Source organism: Salmo salar, chromosome ssa14, assembly GCF_905237065.1.
Source record: "Salmo salar chromosome ssa14, Ssal_v3.1, whole genome shotgun sequence".
NCBI classification, from domain to species: Eukaryota; Metazoa; Chordata; class Actinopteri; order Salmoniformes; family Salmonidae; genus Salmo; species Salmo salar.
In genome coordinates, this window is record NC_059455.1 from 15,163,706 (window position 1) to 15,178,677 (window position 14,972).

At 40.0% G+C, this 14,972-nt stretch overlaps 1 long non-coding RNA gene across 1 annotated transcript; it reads left to right on the forward strand.

Moving 5' to 3' along the window:
- Nucleotides 1-4,023: 4,023 nt before the first annotated feature.
- LOC106568898 (uncharacterized) lies at nt 4,024-8,979 on the forward strand. Its single transcript, XR_001320416.2, has 3 exons — nt 4,024-4,283; nt 6,785-6,899; nt 7,072-8,979. It is a non-coding gene; the product is annotated as an uncharacterized lncRNA (long non-coding RNA).
- The last annotated feature ends 5,993 nt before the right edge of the window (nt 8,980-14,972 follow it).

Here is a 14,972-nt window from a genome sequence, read left to right on the forward strand (position 1 = left end):
GGAGAGAAAGAGGAGGTTGAGAGAATAGGGGGAGAGAAGAGAGATCCATGTGATATAGAGTGTTTCTTCTATAGCTCAGCCATATTTCCTGTAATTCTGTCATACATCTTTATATACTAGTAGTACATTAACTATTTTGCTTTAGTCAGCTGGTATAATTTCTGTTATTATGGCAATGCCATAGAGAGACTTCAAACCACTACTAGGTAATCACTGAATATTCTTCATTCATGATGGAGTAGAGATGGCTATACAGTGCTATATACAGTACATGATACGATATAAATAATATGTAACTCTACTGGAGTAAAAACTCTATCGATATTACATTGTAATGAGGACCACATGAAAGACAATGTGATACTTCCCCAATCAATTATATTGTAATGAGGAGGAAGTACCAATCGAATTGACCAATAGGGGTCAGTAGATTTCCACCCATCAGGAAACAAACTAAATTCCCCTTTGTCTTCTCTGAACTCCACCACTCTACATTTGTTTTATTATTTACTATTTACCATGGAAATTGTCAGAGCTAAAACATTGCTTTTGTGCAGCGATCTGCCTCTATCGGATTAAAATAAATGTATATTTTTTTTATAAATTTTTTTACCAAAAAGTTGAATGATTATTCCATATGAAGTGAAAGCACCGGCCTTTGACATGCATTTGCGCATGTCGACTCCCACCTCCCCTGAGATATGGGTTTAGTAAAGCTTTATTAAATATCTCAATGACGTATTCAAACAATAGCTCTTTTAAGTGTAAAGATGTCATTCTTGAAATATCACTATGGGAGGACATGGAAATATTGCAGCAGAAGAACTGGAGCTATAACAATACAATGCTTTGTAATATGATCAGGTGCCACATTAGTCAAGATAATGTATCTCCTTTGGGCCTCAAGGTGCACCTTTCTGGTGTTTGAATCATTTTTGTTTGCTTTGTGGTGGATATTGCGAGTTCAACTGTGTGTCAGCCGTGAAATGAAGAGTCACTTGCATGTCAAATCAAGACAAATGCAAGACATTATTGCATTTAATATGGAGTCATTGTAAAGGTAAAGGGTTATGTTTCATACATGTATGCAAATGCTTTGTAGGCTATAGGTATATTTGATACAGGGAGACACTTCTTCGCATTACCACTCTTAAATCAAACAATTAACCTACTACAGCTTTAAATCGTTTCAAACTGGAGTGATTAAAAATGTCAGCCTTTGAAAGTCATTCTCACCGAATAGAGTTCAAAGTACTTTTGAAATTACAATGTCTTCACGGCCACCCAAAATACAGTGCCTTGCAAAAGTATTCAGAACCCTTGGATTTCTTCACATTTTATTGTGTTACAACGTGGGATTAAAATTGATTTAACTGTCAGTTTTTGGCAACAGTCTACACAAAATACTTTGTAATGTCAAAGTGGAAGAACATTTCGTTAAAAGAAAGAAAAGATGAATAGAAATGAAATACCTAGAGTATAGTCGTTGCATAAGTATTCTGCTCCCTGAGTTAATACATGTTAGAAACACCTTTGGCATTGATTACAGCTGTGAGTCTTCTTGGACAAGTCTATAAGAGCTTTGCACACTTGGTTTGTGCAATATTTGTCCATTGTTCTTTTAAATATTCTTCAAGCTCTGTCAAGATGTTGGAGATCACGGCAAGACAGCCATTTTCAAGTCTTGCCGTAGATTTTCAAGCAGATTTAATTCAAAACTGTAACTTGGCCACTCAGGAACTTTCACTGACCTCTTGGTAAGCAACTCCAGTGTAGCTTTGGCCTTGTGCTGTAGGTAATTGTCCTGCTGAAAGGTGAATTCCTCTCTCAGTGTCTGGTGTAAAGCAGACTGACGAAGGTTTTCATCTAGGATTTTGCCTGTGCTTAGCTCCATAACATTTTGTTTATGCTGAACAAATCCACAGTATTTGCCGATGACAAGCATACCCATACCATGATGCAGCCACCACCATGCTTGAAAATAAGGAGGCACTTACTCAGTGATGTGTTGTGTTGGATTTGCCCCAAACATAAGAATTTGCATTTAGGTCATTTTTTGGGAGGTATTACATTAGTACCTTTTTGCATACAAGATGTGTGTACATTTTGTATACTTAGTTTTCTACCCTCACAGATATTGAACTCTCTAGCTGTTTTACAATCACCAATGGCCTCATGGTGACATCCCTGAGCAGGTTCCTTCCTGTCCTGCAGCTCAGTTCAGAAGGAGGATTGTATCTTTAATGTGTCTGGGTGGTTTAATATATAATCCACGGCATAATTATTAACTTGACCATGCTTAAAGAGATATTCAATGTCTAATTTGTTATTGTTAGGCAACTTACAGATGTTGTAAGAATGGGGGACAGAGGAAGGGTTAGTCATTCAAAAATCTATTGGTGCAACGGTGAGTCAATAAAGTAAAATAAAAATAAAAATCCCCATCCAAAATCTGTCAGTTTAGTCTAGAGATATCTTTTCTTTTTTTGTTGTTGAGATATCTTTTTTTTTTTCAATCCCCGCATCCGCCTATGGCGGCCTTCCACATCTGCGGTGGAAGGTGGCCGAGCTACAGCGGTGTTTGTCAGACCATGAGACATCCCAGAAATCGTTCTTCTCAAGAAACATCTGTAGTGTCCGAATGGTTTGGCCTATAGAAAGGTGAGATTCTCCCAAAGACGATGGTGTTCTCCATTTTGCTCTACGTCTACCACAAGTGTCAAGAAACTTGTCTCATGGTAACCAGTACCGGTTAAAAAAATCAATGGAAGTATGGAGGTAGTTTTGTGTGTACCCTAAAAGAGGGGTTAAATGTATAAAACATTTATATATATATATATATATATATATATATATATATTTCCTGAGCTTTCTTATATATCCTAGATATAGGACAGACACTTAAAAACCTTATTCCATAGGATTCATTTTTTTTACTGTCTTTTTGGCCATTTATGAATGTGTTATTCAATGTATTTCTATGGGCTATAGTAGTAAAGGTAAAATTCTATATTTTATCAAATCACATGTTTTTTTGAGACCTAAAGGGGTCCTAAAATTCCAAATCAAATAGCTGAATGGTCCAAGGAATGACCATTCAACAGCTTAGACTTTTAAGAATTAAAATATCCCTTAATTCTGAGGTAAATTTTCCACTTGTCTTTAATGAGTTTCTCTCTATGTGATGATGGATATATTCAACATCACAGACACTTACAACATTTAACTTCAAAGATGGGTTACTCTCAGTTGCTGGTTAATGCTATTTTACATCTAGCTATTTGAATAACGTTTCTTGTATAGCAGCTAGCTGGGTTGTGTATTAGCCCTGGTCTCCAGAGAGCATTGGTCTCCCTGATGGGATGTCACCAATGCGAGACTGCAAGGCGGATCTCCCTCAATTAATCCACCATTAGATGCCACCGATTCACGACTCACTGCTTTTGGTAACTGTGTTGCTGCTCAAATCTAATTACTCTCTTCTCCACTCCTCCTCCCTCCCTCCCTCCCTCCCTCCTCCCTCCCTCCCTCCCTCCCTCCCTCCCTCCCTCCCTCCCTCGCTCTCTCTCTCTCTCTCTCTCGCTCTCTTCTACTCAGAACAAATGACGGTCCTCTGCTCCTAGAAGCCCTGCGGTTGGACGTTTTATTGCTCCCTTTCTCTTTCTCTCCTCCTCTCTCTCTCCCTCTCTTTCTCCTCCTCTCTCGCTGTCTCTCCCTCAGTCTCTCAGTCCCTCTTTATCCTTCCATGAGTTTGTTTGCCTTGGCGAGTGCAACAACTGGCTCCAATCCGTGACTTTCCTATCTTCTTGTTTTTATTTGTATTTTTTCCCCTTTAATGAGTGAGCTGTGCCTACGTTCTCTACCACCTGCGTATACTGGAAGAGTGCATCTCCGGGACTAGAAAGACTGGCTGGCTGGTTGGCTGGTTGCCTTACTGACTGTTTGACTGACAGACTCGGTGGGTCTTGGGTGCTTTGGGGCTGTGGCGTCCAGCATAGAGGCTGAAGATATACGGGGGGGGTAACGCCTGTTTCACTGCACCGGCGGCAGCAGTAGGAGCACATACTTCCCTGTGCTCTTTCCTCTGTGCTCCCTGCTCTCACTAGCATAGTAACCCACATGAATCAAGCATGGAACGGGGCCGCACGGCGCCGTCGGCAGCAACTGCAGCCTTAACGATCCCAGTCTTCTCCTCGCAGGCGAGGCGGCGTCAGATGACTGACTCTCCGGCTTTGTGCACAGTGGAAGGGAAGCTCTCTCTCAGGAGGAACAGGAATTTACGGGTAAGCCTACGACAGCGGATGAGGGATTCATGCAGGTTCACCACAACTTTCCCTTTCAATTCTATGATCATTTCTTTTGAGGGGGATTTTTTTGTTCTTTATTATTATTATTATTATTATTGTTTTACATTTTGTGTCAGAGTGAAGCATGATGAGTGTGCAATCTTGTCATTGTCAGTGTCCGGTTTAGTGGATTGCTATGGATTTGTAAAGTGTGTGGTTAACCATTAACATATTCATGGGATTCTCCATTCTGCAATTAAATGACAATCATTGCTTGACGGTGAGGTGACCTGTCAAGGAGCTACTGTCATGGTGTGTGTGTGTGTGTGTGTGTGTGTGTGTGTGTGTGTGTGTGTGTGTGTGTGTGTGTGTGTGTGTGTGTGTGTGTGTGTGTGTGTGTGTAAAAGAGAGGCGGAAATTACCGACCAAAGACAGATCTGGAGAAAGACAACTCTCCTTTCTCCCCTCTCTCTATCATTATTCCTCAATTTTACAGATTTTTGTGGCACCTCTTTTTTTGTTTGTATCGCTCTGTTTCTAGTATCACTCCCTAGCTGTCATTAGGCTCTTGTAGGAGGGTTGCATTTAAGCTTTCAAGGCTTCAAAAGTCTTATTTTGCTACCACTGAAAATATTCAAATAATTTAAAGAGTAGTCCCTGAATCGTAACCCAGGTTGTCTGTTGTATGGGCGTTCTGCCTTCTCTCTGTCCCTGCCATACTCTGGTGTAGCTGTAGATGGCTGCTACAGTACTGTAGCGGAGCTGTAGCGGAGCTGTCCACAGAGGTGGTGCTGAAATCTGCTCCTCTGTTTACTCTCTCTGTCTGCTTTCTCTCAGTGTTGTCCCAGTAGAAGGGCTGTGGTAGGAAGTGATCAGTCCTAGTATGAACACCGCACTGGAGAAAGACAAGTCAGAGAGCAGTAGGGGCTCTGTTAGTAATATAACTTCTATAGTATCAGGCGTATTATGTGAATCAGTGTTGGGACTGAGTTGGTAGAACACACATCCCTTATAGGTTAGCTTTTGGGTTGTTTGAACAAGATGACCAAAAAGAGTTGTTTGAATAAGCTGACCTGTATGTCAGTTTGATGGGACAGCTGTCGGTATCTCAGGTTTTTATCGGTGTTTCTGTGTATGGTGGTTCCTATTTGCAGTGCTTCTGTGCTCAATGGAGCATATGACTGTGTTTGAGTTTAAATGTAAAGTATAGCTGTTACTGCTCTCAGGGGTGCAATGTTGCTGACATTAAAGGTGTTCTTGTTGTCAACTGCAGGTAGAAGACCCTAAAGTTCGTGTTTCATTGATACAGTACAATTACCGGATTACGAAATGGGAAAGAGCTTTAAACTTTTTTCATTTTAAAGCTGCATATTTCTTTCCACGTTAAATCATTTTGGAGGGATTTTAGTGTGTGTGTGTGTGTGTGTGTGTGTGTGTGTGTGTGTGTGTGTGTGTGTGTGTGTGTGTGTGTGTGTGTGTGTGTGTGTGTGTGTGTATGAACTGGTCAAATGTCCTGTTGACATGGTAATACATGTCCACGTGCGGGTAGTGTTCATTTGGTGTTTTAGTCTGTTCAATTCCTTCACACAACCACGTCTTGTGTTTTAGTTTCACACAAAATGGTAGGCGGGGCACGTACAGTATTATCTCAGCAAATGCTTTAAAGTATTACCATTTATCAAGTAGAAATTAATAATAATGAATTAGTAATAATCATAAATGTTCAAATGGCCCTCTCTCTTTTTTTTGGGACAGAAACAAGAGATGCATAATCGTACATATCCACTCAACAGTAATGATACTGTTCAACAACAGAACAAAAAAAAAGATATCCAAAAACACATGCTGTGCACTGTCAAATCATAGGAGCAGACATAGCCTGAGTGAATTCCATTCACACATTCACACGGTACATTCACACGGTAAATTGTGAAACACGCTCACACACACACACACACATGCCTCCCCTCTGTCATTTGGCCACAGAAAGCCTCGGCCCCCCTCAGAAAATGAGAGCTCTAATAACAGTCATTGTTCCTGTTTCTGACAGCCTTCATTGCAGGGCCGTCCCTTTTTTTCCTCCTTTTTTTCCCAAACCATCTGTAATTTGCCTCCTGCTGCTAATGGATTTCTCCTCTATGCCTGTCTTTTGTGCAATATGCGTGTGTGTGCGTTCATGTGTGTATGTGTGTGTGTCTGCGTGTTCGGTGTGTGTGTGTGTGTGTGTGTGTGTGTGTGTGTGTGTGTGTGTGTGTGTGTGTGTGTGTGTGTGTGTGTGTGTGTGTGTGTGTGTGTGTGTGTACTTGATTGTAGTGGGGCTAGAGCACAGTTGACTATTAATGAAGCTGGCAATCGTGATGTTAAAGGCGGGGTTGAAAGGCCATGGTTTCCATAGCAAGCCCTCAAAACATTTGCCACTCATTTATCCAGTTGTGTTTATTTACTTATTTGTTTATGCATGTTTGTTTATCTAACTGGCATTTTTCTTTTTGTTCCAGGGCTCTCATTTTGCTTGGATTTGCGTCAGTAAAAGCTGATTGCCCAGTACCACAGAGGAGTGCAATCGAATGAAGGGAATTCCGAGGAGAAGAAAGGTCTGATTGGTGCCTGCAGGTAAGAGCTCCACTAATGAGACATCAACTTCCTAGTTCCTCCCTCTGTACACACACACACGCACACACGTACACGTGAATATACACATAGAAACACACCCGCCCAGGCACACTCACCCCTCCCATCACAGCACCGGTTCACAAATGCACAGTGTCTTCATTTCTGTTTGCAGAACACATCTGACACGGAGGGCCCCACCTGCCCCATCCTCGGGCAGCAGGCCATCTTCAATCAATCACTCAACTCATAGAGAACATGACATCACTCAGGCTCACACTACCATTGAGGACCTCTTGAGTTCCCCTGCTGCTGTCCCCAATGCCCTCTCTTCTCTTCCTCCCCCTCCTTCTCTGTGACTCTCTTCGGTGACGGGTATTCTTGGGTGGATAATACGGATCACGTTGTTATTGCTTAAGAATACGCGTAGTTGAGGAGAGTCCTCTCGACACTGACTTGGAGGAGCTAAAGGAGCTAACGTCCTGCTGCATGAGCCAAAGTAGAGCCAGGATGACTGCCTGGTTTCCATATCCAGGACCATTTATCAAGCAACTAGACAGATTAACAAAGCCTAATTACTTTACTGGGCTTTCAGCTATGCTTTCCAGCCCCTATAGACACTAGCAGCAAAGAGAGAAAGTGAGAGAGAGAGAGAGAGAGAGAGAGAGAGATATTAAACTCTTACAGTTACCTCTCCCAGGATGTTTTTTCGCAGTAGGCTATATCGTATTATTGTGTACTGTAATATGATTTGATTAACCATTCTGACGAATGTTGTGTCTTCTGTGTATCGACTCCACCAGTGTTTATTTATTATTTAGCATTTTGTACAATTTGTTCATTTTGGCTTCCGGATGAAACAGGCTATTATGTTCGTTTTCACTTCAGGGAGTTGTGTCTTGTACTACAGGCTTGCTTGGTGCAGTAATGGACATTTGTATTGGTCTTAAAAATACAAAAGGCCTCCTACGCAACATTTAGCTTGCATACAAATAGATTTTGTGGTAACACGCTTTCTGGCCTCAGGACTACTGCCCAGAGATGGCCATATTGCCTGCGGATACCTCATTGAGAGTGAAAGAGTAGACTGGGAGAATATGTTAGGAGAATGAAAAACTATGAAGGAGTAACTGAATTTGAACCCAAAATATGTATATTATACCTCAGTCCTGTGTATCAATACTAAAGGGAATTCCGTGACAGAGAGCTGGTTGTTAGTGATCACAGAGGAAATATCAATACTCAGAGAAACTGCACTGGCGCATTTCATTTATTCCACAATCTTGCGCCATACAGGCCGTCCCTCTGAAGATAAATTCTGCAAGCCCAGTAACATCATTCCCTGACTTAATGTGTTTGCGACAAAGGGACATTCTCATCCAAAATGATTTGCACATCAAGAAGAGTCATTACGTTTTAATGGTGTCGGGAAATGACCCTCTCTTAGCTTACGCTGGTGGAAATCAATGAGGCCTGCATTACAGTGTTATTGTGACGGTCATTTTCTGCTGAATCATGCTGTTTAATTTCTTGCCCTTCGACAAATCATCCGCCGACTCTTATCAATTTGGCCAGAGAGCTTACGTTTGATTGCATTAGATGAGATCAAATAAAATAAATAAAATAATTGAAGGTCCTCTAAAAATGCTACCATGACATCTCTTGATGTCTAATGTTCCTATCAATCTCAAGCTTATCTAAGACTGAAAGGAGAAGGCAAATGTCTGCTCTAGCCTCTACTGAATCTATTTGTACTGTCATAATTGGATCCTACCAGTAGGGGAGCCCTGTAGCTCACAGTCAGACAATGAACTCAATGAACTGTTTTAAAAGGAGAATGACTTTATCAGCGCTACCTATGATTTTACACTGTTAACAAAGCTGTGTGTTTGGCATTACAAATGGGCATGCTTTTGACAATCTGTTAATTCAGTTTATGACATTTTGAACATCATTTTCTCATCAGACATTTTTGTTAATTGACTGTATCTATTTTTATGGCATGTTGAAAACCCAGACAATCTGTAAAATCGTGTGGTCCGAAAACAATATGACAAACAATAAACAAACAATTTGAAATATGTGACAGCTTATGTGATTTTATCATGTCAATCATGTCCATCATTTTTTTTAAATCTCTGTAATACAAAAACAAATTAGAGGATATTCATTCAATCTCAATTGCGATGCCTTTGGAGTGTTATGGCTAAATCTGATCCCAGGACACTTCGATGTTTACTCTTCAATTATTCCCCTGTGATTGTCTGACTGGCTGCTCTCTCTCCTCCAGGAGAATAATGTCGTCTCCACACATAAGCTCCCCTTAATCGATAGACAATTCCTCTCGATTAGCAAGGCACCATTTCCTCCGCAGTGGCCAGACAAAGATAAAGACTTTGGCAGTTTTTTTGAGGGGTGTTTAAACTGTTAGTCATAGAACCAGAACCCTAATTTGGTAACTAAGATGAGTTGCAATTTTAAAAGAGTTAGTTATGCCTGGCTAGATTTAACAATGCATTGCAAATGGAGGACTTCAGAGACTTTCTAAGCAAAGGCTAACACGCTTTAGTAATGACACACTGTAATGCACCACGTCTAAATCATACACCAGATAGATCATCCACTCCTTCAAGATGTAGAGTCAGAGCAATCTACTGAACAAAAATATAAATGCAACATGCAACAATTTCTACTTTTTTCCTGAGTTACAGTTCATATAAGGAAATAAATTAATTGAAATAAATAAATTAGGCCCAAATCTATGGATTTCACATGACTGGGCAGGGGTGCAGCCATGGAGGGCATAGGTCCACCCACTCCTCAGCATGCTGTTTAATCAGATTATTGATGTGCCACACCTGTCAGGTGGATGAATTATCTTGGCAAAGGAGAAAAGCTCACTAACAGAGATTTAAAAAAATGTGTTGCCAAAATTTTTGAGAAATACACTTTTTGTTGGTATGGAACATTTCTGGACTGTTTTATTTCAGCTCATAAAACATGTTGCGTTTATATTTTTGGTCAGTGTAGTTCAGCGGCAATCTGTAGCCAATGGGCACAGACGTCAGTTCAACATCTATTTTTGATTTACATTTGGTTGAGTTGTCAACTAACGTGCATTCAACATGAAATGAACCCTCCAAAAATCACCATGACATTGAATTTAGGTTCAAAGTTGGGATGAAAAATGACAACAGTTACTTAGGTTGATGACTTCATGCAAATCCAATCAGTTTTCCACGTTGATTCAACGTCATCACAAAGCATTTTTTTAACGAAATGGAAACAACGTTGATTCAACCAGTTCTTCAACCAGTTCTTCAGACCCATGTTAAATACAGAAAGACAGAAAGCAGATAGGGAATGAACACACACTTGTGAGCATTCAAACCATCCAATTATCTCTGGGCTTAATGTTCTGTTTGTATTTTTGTCCTTATCTACCTCCGTAATCAAGGGTGTGTTAACCTTACCTGATATTCTAGAATTCTAATGCTATGTTTCCTACCATCTTTATGATTATAGAGCAGGCAGAACATTGGAACACAAGTTGTAGTACAATATGTACACTGCCTTCAGAAAGTATTCATACCCCTTGTCTTATTCCACATTTTGTTGTTACAGCCTCAATTCAAAATGGATGAAATATTTTTTTTTTTCACCCATCTACACAAAATACCCCAAAATGACAAAGTGAAAACATGTTTCAACAAATGTTTGCACATTTAAAAAAATAAATACATAAATATCTCATTTACATAAGTATTCACACCCCTGAGTCAATACATGTTCCTATCACCTTTGGCAGCGATTACAGCTGTGGGTCTTTCTGGGTAAGTCTCTAAGAGCTTTGCAGACCTGGATTCTTTAAAAAAAACTCTTCAAGCTCCATCAAGTTGGTCGTTGATCATTGCTAGACCACCATTTTCAAGCCGATTTAAGTCGAAACTGTAACTAGTCAACTCAAGAACATTCATTGTTGTCTTGGTAAGCAACTACAATGTATATGTGGCTTTGTGTTTTAGGTTGTTGTCCTGCTGAAAGGTGCATTTGTCTCCTAATGTCTGTTGGAAAGCAGACTGAACCAGGTTTTCCTATATGATTTTGTTTGTACTTAGCCCTATTCCATTTATTTTTATCCTAAAAAAACTCCCCAGTCTGTGCCGATGAGAAGCATACCCATAACATGATTCAGCCAACACCATCCTTGAAAATATGAAGAGTGGTACTCAGTGATGTGTTATGTTGGATTTGCCCCAAACATAACGCTTTGTACTCAGGACATAAAGAAAATGTCTTTGCAAATTTTTTGCAGTTTTACTTTAGTGGCTTATTGCGAACAGGATGCATATTTTTGGAATATTTGTATTCTGTACAGGCCTCCGTCTTTTCATTCTGTCATTTAGGTAAGTATTGCTCCCAAGTGGCACAGCGGTCTAAGGCACTGCTTCTCAGTGCTAGAGGCATCACTACAGACCCTGGTTCAATCCCGGGCTGTATCACAACCGGCCATGATCGGGAGTCCCATAGGAAGGCGCACAATTGATCCAGCACCGTCCGGGTTAGGGAAGGGATTGGCCGGGGTAGGCCGTCATTGTAAAATAAGAATTTGTTCATAACTGACTTGCCTGGTTAAATAAAGGTTCAATACAAAAAATATATACATTATTTTAGAGTAACTACAATGTTGTTGATCCATCCTCAGTTTTATCCTACCAAAGCCATTAAACTCCGTAACTGTTTAAAAGTCACCATTGTCCTCATGGTGAAATCCCTAGGAAGGAAGGACGCCTCTATCTTTGTAATGACTGGGTGTATTGATACACCATCCAAAGTGTAATTAATAACTTCACCGTGCTCAAAGGGATATTCAATGTCTGCCTTTTTTCATTTTACCCATCTACCAATAGGTGCCCTTCTTTGAGAGGCATTGGAAAACCTTCATGGTCTTCATGGTTGAATCTGTGTTTGAAATTCACTGCTCGACTGAGTGACCTTACAGATCATTTTATGTGTGGGGTACAGAGATGAGGTAGTCATTCAAAAATCATGTTAAACACTATGATTGCGCACAGAATGAGTACATGCAATTTATTATGTGACTTGTTGTGCAATGTTTTACTCCTGAACTTAGTCAGGCTTGCCATAACAAAGGGGTTGAATACTTATTGACTCAAAACATTTGAGCCATTAATTTTTTATTAATTTGGAAAAATGTGTAAAAACATAATTCCAATTTGACATAATGGGGTATTGTGTTTAGGTGTGGAGGCTGGAGATGTATATTGTGTATCAAGAATTGTCCACCTCCCAAAGGACATCCAGCTAACTTGACACAACTGTGGGAAGCATTTGAGTCAATATGGGCCAGCACCAATGTCCCCTCTAAGCTGCACGTGTCGAGCAGCTCCCCAGGACAGCCAAGCAGAGCATAGAAGAAAAATCTGCCTGAGATTAAACTTCACTCAACTTTCTAGAGTTTCCCCTGTTAGTTAACACTATCAACGTTTCCCTTCACTGTGGCAATTGTGATTGAGTCAACACAATACTAGCCACTTTCAGTGCAACATTCCGAAACTAAACAAACTATGCAATAGCTTTTTGTTGTAGGCAGAACGCATCAGAGTAGGATTCTATTGCCCACGACTCATGCCCGTACTCCACACAGACCAGTGCGGCATAGCCAATCAGAGCTGCAGTAGGCCTATATGCAAATAGACCATTGCCGTATATGGATCTGTGCCATTTACATTGAACTGGACTGTGTTTACACCTGTGCTCGTGAGTAGATGTGCTTGTTTTGAGATCAAAGCTGCATGTAGCCACGTGTGCACATTTTGTTCATATCCTTTGCTAGTTTGTGAGTTATTAGCCAAGTTATAGATCATTTTTAGTCAGCAATAGGGTAGTAATTGCTTCCTACAAGAGCACAAAACGTGTACATTTCTACACATATTTGAAAAGCTAGTCAGTTAAAGAGCTTTTTTTTATCTTAAAGGGGCATCGTTGTATTTTGAGACAGGCTTGAATAAGCTAAGTAGCCAATAAGCAGACAGTAGCATAATTTGTCTGATTCTCTGTAATAATGGTATGGGAATAATAATGCATTTAATTTTGTGAAGTGGTTTCTTGCATCAAACAACCCAACATTTTCAGTCACCTCCTTGTCTGAAGTACAAGTGGATGAACAGGTTAATGTCAAGCCCTACATGTTTTTTCAAAAGTCTCATGGATGGTAAGGCTACATTGAACACAACACATTGGCTGCTACTGTAGGCTGAATGATAGAACAACTACAGTATTTCCATGTTAAAACAAGAACACATTTCACTGCACTTATCTGGTGTATTTGACAATATATTTTTTATATGGCCAAGTTGTAACTGCACATACATTCTCAATGAAGTAAATATTAAATCAAAACAATACTTTTTCAATTATCTTAAAACCTGTTAGGGACAGACGTTCCGCTAGCGGAACGCCTCGCCAATATCCAATGGTAGCGCCTGGCGCGAAATACAAAAAACCTTAAAAATGCTATAATTTCAATTTCTCAAACATATGACTATTTTACACCATTTCAAAGATAAGACTGTCCTTTATCTAACCACATTGTCCGATTTCAAAAAGGCTTTACACCGAAAGCAAAACATTAGATTATGTCAGGAGAGTACCCAGCCAGAAATAATCACACACCCATTTTTCAAGCTAGCATATATGTCACAAAAACCAAAACCACAGCTAAATGCAGCACTAACCTTTCATGATCTTCATCAGATGACACTTCTAGGACATTATGTTATACAATACATGCATGTTTTGCTCAATCAAGTTTATATTTATATCAAAAACCAGCTTTTTACATTAGCATGTTTTGTTCAGAACTAGCATACCCACCGAAAACTTCCGGTGAATTTACTAAATTACTCACGATAAACGTTGACAAAAAACATAACAATTATTTTAAGAATTATAGATACAGAACTCCTTTATGCAATCGCGGTGTCCGATTTTAAAATAGCTTTTCGGTGAAAGCACATTTTGCAATATTCTGAGTATATAGCCCGGCCATCACGGCTAGCTATTTTGACACCCACCAAGTTTGGCACTCACCAAACCTAGATTTATTTTAAGAAAAATTGGATTACCTTTGCTGTTCTTCATCAGAATGCACTCCCAGGACATCTACTTCAACAACAAATGTTGTTTTGGTTCCAAATAATCCATAGTTATATCCAAATAGCTCCGTTTTGTTCGTGCGTTCAAGTCACTATCCGAAGGGTGATGCGCCGGCGCATTTCGTGACAAAAAAATTGGAAATATTCCATTACCGTACTTCGAAGCATGTCAAACGCTGTTTAAAATCAATTTTTATGGGATTTTTCTCGTAAAATAGCGATAATATTCCAACCGGGAGACGTTGTATCCATTCAAACACTGAAAGAAGAAAATGGAGTCGTCACATGCACGCGTGCGCCAGTGCCATTGTTCTCAGGAGTACCACTCTCCAAAACCCCTGCTGTTTTTCGCCCAGAGACTGCAGAGTTATCATTCCACGTTCTGGCGCCTTCCTAGAGCCAATGAAAGCCTTAGAAAATGTCACGTTACAGCAGAGATCCTGTATTTTTGATAAAGAGGCTACAGAAGGCCAAGAAATGTTCAGACAGGGCACTTCCCATATAGAATCTTCTCAGGTTTTGGCCTGCCATATGAGTTCTGTTATACTCACAGACACCATTCAAACAGTTTTAGAAACTTTAGCGTTTTTTCTATCCAAATCTACTAATTATATGCATATTCTAGTTTCTGGGCAGGAGTAATAACCAGATTAAATCGGGTACGTTTTTTATCCGGCCGTGAAAATACTGCCCCCTATCCCTAACAGGTTTTAATATAGAAAAGAAGAGTCAATTCAAGAATGCAACAGAATATTTATTGTTGCTCCCTTCTGTTTGCTTTTAAGAAGCTTTAACCTCTCTAGGGTATGTGGGACGAAATCGTCCAACTTACTCAACAGCCAGTGGAATCCCGTGGCGCGTTATTCAAATACCTTAGAAATGCTATTACTTCAATTTC